Source organism: Dermochelys coriacea, chromosome 2, assembly GCF_009764565.3.
Source record: "Dermochelys coriacea isolate rDerCor1 chromosome 2, rDerCor1.pri.v4, whole genome shotgun sequence".
Taxonomy (NCBI): domain Eukaryota; kingdom Metazoa; phylum Chordata; order Testudines; family Dermochelyidae; genus Dermochelys; species Dermochelys coriacea.
Genome location: NC_050069.1, coordinates 171697720 through 171706944, shown reverse-complemented (window position 1 = coordinate 171706944; position 9225 = coordinate 171697720).

Sequence of the window (9225 nt, the reverse complement as noted above, 5' to 3'; positions counted from 1 at the left end):
ATCAGTGTATGCATTTGTGGTCATGTTGGGTGTGTGCAGGTCAATGGGAATGACTCCAGGATCAAGACTGGTTTGTCCCTCTGGTACAAGATTCTACTGTATTTCTTCTGGAGCCAGCCATGACCACTGTGGTGGCCTTTCCACCAGCCACAATCTGAATGTGATCCCTGACAGCTGTGAGTGTACTGCCTCACCAAGTTACAGAAGTTTGCTGTGTTGCTCAGTCTATACTGTATGTTGCATGTGCAGGTCCCTGATTTGACTCTCTATGGCAGCGTGTATAGTAGCTGTCGTGAGCAGTTTGATTTTTCTCCATCTCAGTGTGTGGACCTTACGGCTGTGCAGAAGGGTTAGGATCCAGGAAGGTTGAGATTTTCGTGGAGAAAGGGTATGTGTGCAGTTTGCTGAGAGGGTGGTGGGGAGCTGCACTGTGGGATTGCACAGGTGATGACAATTGCACAGGTGGGTCTTAGTGACCGCACATCTGGTACTGTGCATCCATGTGCTTTTGTTTCTGTGAAGCGGCTTCCAGGGTGCATCCTGGACTGTGGGACTGCTGAGCCCTCTGTCCCACCAACCTGGGCTGCCTCTTGCACTGTGGTGCTGTTGGCAAGCTACAAACCTCGGGCAGGTATTGCACTTGCACAGACTGACATTCATAGGCAGGGACACACCCAACTGAATTACATCACTGCTTCTCCTAGCCACTCATGAACTAACAATAGAGAGGCTCCAGTCAATTCCCCCCAGCTTTGCACTTGAGAACTGTACCTTCTTGCCCTGGTCAGAAGCCTGGCCAGTGTAAGTTCATTACCCAATCTGCCCCTCCCTCAACGTGGAGTGGACACACACTAGCCTTTGTAAACTTAACTAAGATTTCCCAAGCACTTCAACCAAAACACACTGCTTGAGGTAAAATATAAAACAGATTTGTTAACCACAGAAGGATAGATTTTTAAGTGATTATAAGTAGCAAGTGTAGCGATCCAAGTTGGTTACCCAAGAAATACAATAATTTCGCAGTCTAAGTTGTAGGATTTGAATCAAGCAGTGTCTCATCCTGACATATAGTAAAGTTCCTCAGTACACAAGCTGGGACTCTTTTCCAGCCTGGCATAACTCTCCCCAGTTCAAAGTCTTTGCCCTTTCAACATTCCTTCCAGGTGTTGAGTTGTGGGGGGAGTGAGGCCAAGCCATTATATCACTTCCCCTTCTTTTGCAGTTTCTTCCAGTTTGCTGGAAAGATCTTTTGCTATGATGTGGATCAAGCAGTCTCCATTGTATACCAGCTCTCTCAGGAAAGGTTCTTGGAAGAGTGTATTCCCTTCAATGGGCCATCAGTGTGCCTGGCTACTCCACTGTTGTATCCGAAAGGCTGGTTGTGAGAGTTCCCAACCTCCCAACATATTTCAGTAACACACACACACACATAGCAAAACTTCATAATTTCCCATCCAATGATAGCACATACAATACAACAGGATATTAATGTTCAACAGATCAAGACTTTTAAAATGATACCTCACAAGGCATACTTTATACAAAACATATCATAATTATATGACAGTGGTGAATATGGGTGTTCCAGGGTGTTGCTTTGAGGTACAAAGTGCCACAGTTTCCCTATGCTGAGACACACAATCCATGCTGCTGCGTGCTCTGCTTTCTGTGTCCTACCTGTCCTGCATTGTCCTCTGGCTTCTGTGTACGTGGTTTGGGTTTGCCAGGGAGCCTTGTTCATGGTAGGACTCTGCCTTTATAGGGCAGACCCTGACAGAGAGAGGGTAACTGGGCACCCTGTGTGCTGGGTAGTGACAGCTGTGTTGGTGTCAAGCCCTCTGTGATGGGCATGCTGCACCTCCATGTCTATGACATGTGATGAATGCTGGATGTCCTGCTTTAATGAACCTCCACCTGCTGGGTTGCCTCTTTATTATCTGACCTTTTTTCATTCAAGTAACCCTGTTTGCCCTGGTGAGGGTTGTGCCTGTATAGTAGGTGCCACTCTCTTGGCAGCTGGTGTTGGGGGACTTTAGCTTACCATGTTAAGAGGTTGCATGTCCATTCTGACTGGGGTGTTGCCATGGTAATGTTCTGTGGCATGGAGGTGACCCCATCACAATATGGCATCTGCATTCAATTTCCATGCTGTTGGGGTGCAAAGCTAAGTAAATAATTTTTGGTTTGGAAGCTGATTTTTTGATTTAGTGTTTGGGTGTTTTTCTTTCATTTTTTTTTTGGAGGAGGGGTTTAAAATAAATTATCTAATTTTGAAACAAAAAGTTGAAGTGCTCTGGTTTTGACTGGTCAAAATTAACCATTTAGACTTTTTTTTTTATTTTGAAGAAAAAATTGTATTTTTTTTCCAGCCAAAACTATTTGCCTAATTCACAAATAGTTTCAGTGTCCTGAAAAATTCATATTTTTGCAAATTTACCATCTTCTGAAACAATTTCACCCAGCTCTATTGGGGTATACGCCGTGCTCTGGGGTTGCTTGACCAATGCCTATGGTGAGCTAAATTTCATAAAGGGTCCGAGGAGGCAAACCTGGAGCTTGAGGGAGAGAGCCCAGGCACTGAGGGCTCACAGATTCGTAGAGTCCAAGGCCAGAAGGGACCATTGTGATCATCTAGTCTTACCTCCTATAGAACACAGACCATAGAACTTTCATAAAACATAATTCCTAGAGAATTTCTGTTTTAGAAAAACATCCAATCTTGATTTTAAAATTGTCAGTGATGGAGAATCCACCAAGACCCTTGGTAAATTGTTCCAATGGTTATTTACCATCACTGGTAAAAATTTACACCTTATTTCCAGTCTGAATTTGTCTAGCTTCAACTTCCAGCCATTAGATCATTTTATTCCTTTCTTTTTTGCTAGATGTAATAAACAATTATAACATATGGACTGTAATTATAATGTATGGACTGTAATCAAATCAATCCTTAACCTTCTCTTTGTTAAGCTAAATAGATCGATTTCTTTCAATCTATCAGTATAAGGCATATTTTCCAATCCTTTAATCATTCTTGTGGCTCTTCTCTGAATCCTCTCCAATTTATCAACATCTTTCTTGAATTATCGACACCAAAAATGGACACAATTCCAGCAGCAGTCGCACCAGTGCCAAATACAAAGGTAATATAACTTCTCTACTCCTATTTGAGAGTCTCCTGTTTATGCATCCAAGGATCATATTAGCCCTTTGGGGCCACAACATTGCACTGGGAATTCACATTCAGCTGATTATCCACCAGGATCCTCTAATCTTTTTCAGAGTCACTGCTTCCCAGGATAGTGTCACCTATCCTGTAAGTGTGGCCTACATTCTTTGCTTCCAGATATATACATTCCCATTTAGCCATATTAGAACACACATTTTTTTGCTTGGACCCAGCTTACCAAGTGATCTAGATCACTCTGTCTTCATGACTTGTCCTCTTCATTATTTACTAATCCCCAATTTTCATATTATCTGCCAAATTTATCAGACTTCATTTTCTTTCACATCATTGATAAAAATGTTAAATAGTGTAAGGTCCAGACTCAGTCCCTGTGGGACCCCACTAGAAACATACCCATTAGATGATGATTCCCCATTTACAATTACATTTTGATACCTATTAGTGAGCAAGTTTTTAATCCATTTAATGTGTGCCATGTTAATTTTATATCATTCCGGATTTTTAATCAAATGTCATGCTGTATTGAATCAAATGCCTTACAGAACTCTATTACATCTACATTATTACCTTTAGCTATCAAACTTGTAATCTTATTAAAAAAGATATTCATAGATACTAAGGTCAGAAGGGACCGTTCTGATCATCTAGTCTGACCTCCTGCACAGCGCAGGCCACAGAATCTCACCCACCCACTCCTATGAAAAACCTCACCTATGTCTGAGCTATTGAAGTCCTTAAATCGTGGTTTAAAGACTTCAAGGAGCAGAGAAGCCTCCCTCAAGTCAACCATGCCCCATGCTACAGAGGAAGGCGAAAAACCTCCAGGGCATATCAAGTTAATTTGACAGGATCTGTTTTCCATAAAACCATGTTGACTGGCATGAATTGTGTTGCCCTCCCTTAATTCTTTATGAATCGTATCCTGAATCAGCTGCTCCATTATCTTTCCTGGGATTGATGTCAGACTGACAGGCCTACAATTACCTCAGTCATTCCATTGATCCTTTTTAAATATTGGCACAACCTAAGCTTTCTTTGAGTCTTCTGGAACTTCCACAGTATTCCAAGAGCTATTGAAAATTAGCATTAATGGTCTTGTGGCGGTGGGATTTTTTTCTCTTCTGCGATGTATGCATCAGTTCTCCATTTGGGGGACGAGGGGCTCTCCCCTGTCACATGGGTGAATCATTATGCCTGGTTTCACACTGTCTGCAGGGCACTAGGGTCGCCCTGAGCCGTACTCTGTAATACCGGTTGACATGAACAGTACGAAGAGGAAAGTAGTAGGAGACATTTGGGCATTTCCTTATGCTGTCACGTGAACTTTGGTCTCCAAGTCTGTCAGGTCAATGACCTTCTGCATTCAGTTCCCTCGTAAATTGTTTTAAAAATGAAATACAAAACTCTATCTTTAAACTGTTTGCACAGCAGAGGGAGCTGAAAGTTAAAGAATGTATTCATTCTGTGCTAGTCTGAAAAAGTTCAGGACGTGGGTGGAATAATGCATGAGGCTTTTTCATTCCCGCTCTAGGAGATGATGGATATTTTATTCCACACTGTGAAGTGAGTCAGAAGATGTAAAGCCTAAGGTGCTAATGCAGTTTAAGTTATAATATGTAGGACAGCAGTGTTGAGTTAACATAGTGCTTGATTGTATTACTTTCAACTAATATTAATACCTCTTATCCTTGTGTAATCATATTCACAAATATCACTAAAAGGACAATTTAAATCAGAGGTTTTTGTATGTATTGAGAGACTTTTTCAATTAAATGTAAAAGTGTTTGTAAAACATCGTGTGAATGTTTCAAAACTCCTTTTTGTGTGTTTTTTCCTGTGTTGGCTTTTTAAATCTTGGTCTAATACAGTCAACTGTTTGTGCATGTTTTACACATGCAGTTTAGAAGTGTTTTTGAAAACAGGGCTGGGGAATTTTGAGGGGAGACTGGATGAGGAAAGTGGTCAGTGGAAACATGTGACTCAAAGAACCAGGCAGAGAAAAAGACGGGCTAGTGAAGGAGAAATAGAGCTTAGGAACAGGTTTGCAGAGTTGGAAAATGAAGAAGGGGCTCAGCAGGTAGTCGCTGAAGGTGGAAGGGTAAGGAAGAAGAGAAGAGAGGCTAGCCCTATAGAAAAAGGGGAAGAGTCAAGGGAGACTACACCAAATATGAGCCCCAGGAGGATACAGGATGGGTTGAAGAAGATTGTAAGGGAAAATAGGAATGGAAAGAACTTGCAGCCAGAGAGAACAGGGGAGACACTGGAGAATAGCACTGTCACCAGGAAAAGGCAGGTATATGTGATCGGGGACTCTTTATTGAGAAGAATACACAGGCCTGTAACTAGAGCTGATCCTGAGAATAGAAGGGTGTGCTGTCTTCCGGGTGCTAAGATACAGGATGTAGACCTGAGGTTGAAAAGGATCCTAAAGGGAGTGGGAAAGAATCCCCTAATTATCCTTCATGTGGGAACAAATGATACGGCTAGATTCTCGCTGGAAAGTATTAAGGGAGACTATGCTAGGCTGGGGAAGACGCTTATGGAAATTGAGACTCAGGTGATCTTTAGCGGGATCCTTCCTGTTCCTAGAGAAGGGCAACAAAGGTCTGACAAGATGATGACTGTCAACAGATGGCTTAGGCAGTGGTGCTATAAGGAGGGCTTTGGGATGTATGACCACTGGGAGGCATTCATGGACAGAGGTCAGTTCTCTCGGGATGGACTTCATCTCAGTAGGGAAGGAAATAGACTTCTAGGATCGAGGCTGGCACAACTGATAAAGAGAGCTTTAAACTAGGAATTGGGGGGAGATGGATGGGAGATGTCCAGAAAATCTCCACGCCAGATTTTAGCATTGAGAGGGAAGAAGATGAAGTAAGAATGGATACAGCCGTGGGTAGGAGAATGTATATAAGGAGTGAGGGCGGTGTGGATACTAGTCTAATAGGTTATACTGGATGTAGAATGACTGTGCCTAATAGGGTACAAAATGTGAGCGAGGCCAAACAGCAAAAATTAAGATGTTTGTACACCAATGCGAGGAATCTAGGTAACAAAATGGAGGAACTAGAGCTACTGGTGCAGGAAGTGAAACCAGATATTATAGGGATAACAGAAACATGGTGGAATAGTAGTCATGACTGGACTACAGGTATTGAAGGGTATGTGCTCTTTAGGAAAGACAGAAACAAAGGTAAAGGGGGTGGAGTAGCATTGTATATCAATGATGAGGTAGAATGTAAAGAAATAAGAAGTGATGCAATGGATAAGACAGAGTCTGTCTGGGCAAAAATTACATTGGGGAAGAAAACTAGTAAAGCCTCTCCTACGATCGTGCTTGGGGTGTGCTATAGACCTCCGGGATCTAATTTGGATATGGATACAGCCCTTTTTAATGTCTTTAATAAAGTAAATACTAATGGAAACTGCGTGATCATGGGAGACTTTAACTTCCCAGATATAGACTGGAGGACCAGTGCTAGTAATAATAATAGGGCTCAGATTTTCCTAGATGCGATAGCTGATGGATTCCTTCATCAAGTAGTTGCTGAACCAACTAGAGGGGATGCCATTTTAGATTTAATTTTGGTGAGTAGCGAGGACCTCATAGAAGAAATGGTTGTAGGGGACAATCTTGGCTCAAGTGATCATGAGCTAATTCAGTTCAAACCAAACTAAATGGAAGGATTAACAAAAATAAATCTGCAACTAGGGTTTTTGATTTCAAAAGGGCTGACTTTCAAAAATTAAGGAAATTAGTTAGGGAAGTGGATTGGACTGAAGAACTTATGGATCTAAAGGTAGAGGAGGCCTGGGATTACTTTAAATCAAAACTGCAGAAGCTATCGGAAGCCTGTATCCCAAGAAAGGGGAAAAAATTCATAGGAAGGAGTTGTAGACCAAGCTGGATGAGCAAGCATCTTAGAGAGGTGATTAAGAAGAAGCAGAAAGCATACAGGGAGTGGAAGATGGGAGGGATAAGCAAGGAAAGCTACCTAATTGAGGTCAGAACAAGTAGGGATCAAGTGAGACAGGCTAAAAGTCGAGTAGAGTTGGACCTTGCAAAGGGAATTAAAACCAATAGTAAAAGGTTCTATAGCCATATAAATAAGAAGAAAACTAAAAAGGAAGAAGTGGGGCCGCTTAACACTGAGGATGGAGTGGAGGTTAAAGATAATCTAGGCATGGCCCAATATCTAAACAAATACTTTGCCTCAGTCTTTAATAAGGCTAAAGAGGATCTTGGGGATAATGGTAGCATGACAAATGGGAAGGAGGATATAGAGGTAGATATTACCATATCAGAGGTAGAAGCGAAACTGAAACAGCTTAATGGGACTAAATTGGGGGGCCCAGATAATCTTCATCCAAGAATATTAAAGGAATTGGCACCTGAAATTGCAAGCCCATTAGCAAGAATTTTTAATGAATCTGTAAACTCAGGAATAGTACCGAATGATTGGAGAATTGCTAATATAGTTCCTATTTTTAAGAAAGGAAAAAAAAGTGATCCGGGTAACTACAGGCCAGTTAGTTTGACATCTGTATTATGCAAGGTCCTGGAAAAAATTTTGAAGGAGAAATTAGTTAAGGACATTGAAGTCAATGGTAAATGGGACAAAATACAACATGGTTTTACAAAAGGTAGATCGTGCCAAACCAACCTAATCTCCTTTTTTGAAAAAGTAACAGATTTTTTAGATAAAGGAAATGCAGTGGATCTAATTTACCTAGATTTCAGTAAGGCATTTGATACCGTGCCACATGGGGAATTATTAGTTAAATTGGAGAAGATGGGGATCAATATGAACATCAAAAGGTGGATATGGAATTGGTTAAAGGGGAGACTGCAACGGGTCCTACTGAAAGGCGAACTGTCAGGTTGGAGGGAGGTTACCAGTGGAGTTCCTCAGGGATCGGTTTTGGGACCAATCTTATTTAATCTTTTTATTACTGACCTTGGCACAAAAAGTGGGAGTGTGCTAATAAAGTTTGCAGATGATACAAAGCTGGGAGGTATTGCCAATTCGGAGAAGGATCGGGATATTATACAGGAGGATCTGGATTACCTTGTAAACTGGAGTAATAGTAATAGGATGAAATTTAATAGTGAGAAGTGTAAGGTTATGCATTTAGGGATTAATAACAAGAATTTTAGCTATAAGTTGGGGACGCATCAATTAGAAGTAACGGAAGAGGAGAAGGACCTTGGAGTATTGGTTGATCATAGGATGACTATGAGCTGCCAATGTGATATGGCTGTGAAAAAAGCTAATGCGGTTTTGGGATGCATCAGGAGAGGCATTTCCAGTAGGGATAAGGAGGTTTTAGTACCGTTATACAAGGCACTGGTGAGACCTCACCTAGAATACTGTGTGCAGTTCTGGTCTCCCATGTTTAAAAAGGATGAATTCAAACTGGAGCAGGTACAGAGAAGGGCTACTAGGATGATCCGAGGAATGGAAAACTTGTCTTATGAAAGGAGACTTAAGGAGCTTGGCTTGTTTAGCCTAACTAAAAGAAGGTTGAGGGGAGATATGATTGCTCTCTATAAATATATCAGAGGGATAAATACAGGAGAGGGAGAGGAATTATTTCAGCTCAGCACCAATGTGGACACAAGAACAAATGGGTATAAACTGGCCACCAGGAAGTTTAGACTTGAAATCAGACGAAGGTTTTTAACCAACAGAGGAGTGAAGTTTTGGAATAGCCTTCCAAGGGAAGCAGTGGGGGCAAAAGATCTATCTGGCTTTAAGATTCTACTCGATAAGTTTATGGAGGAGATGGTATGATGGGATAATGGGATTTTGGTAAGTAATTGATCTTTAAATATTCAGGGTAAATAGGCCAAATCCCCTGAGATGGGATATTAGATGGATGGGATCTGAGTTACTATAGAAAATTCTTTCCTGGGTATCTGGCTGGTGAATCTTGCCCATATGCTCAGGGTTTAGCTGATTGCCATATTTGGGGTCGGGAAGGAATTTTCCTCCAGGGCAGATTGGAGAGGCCCTGGAGGTTTTTCGCCTTCC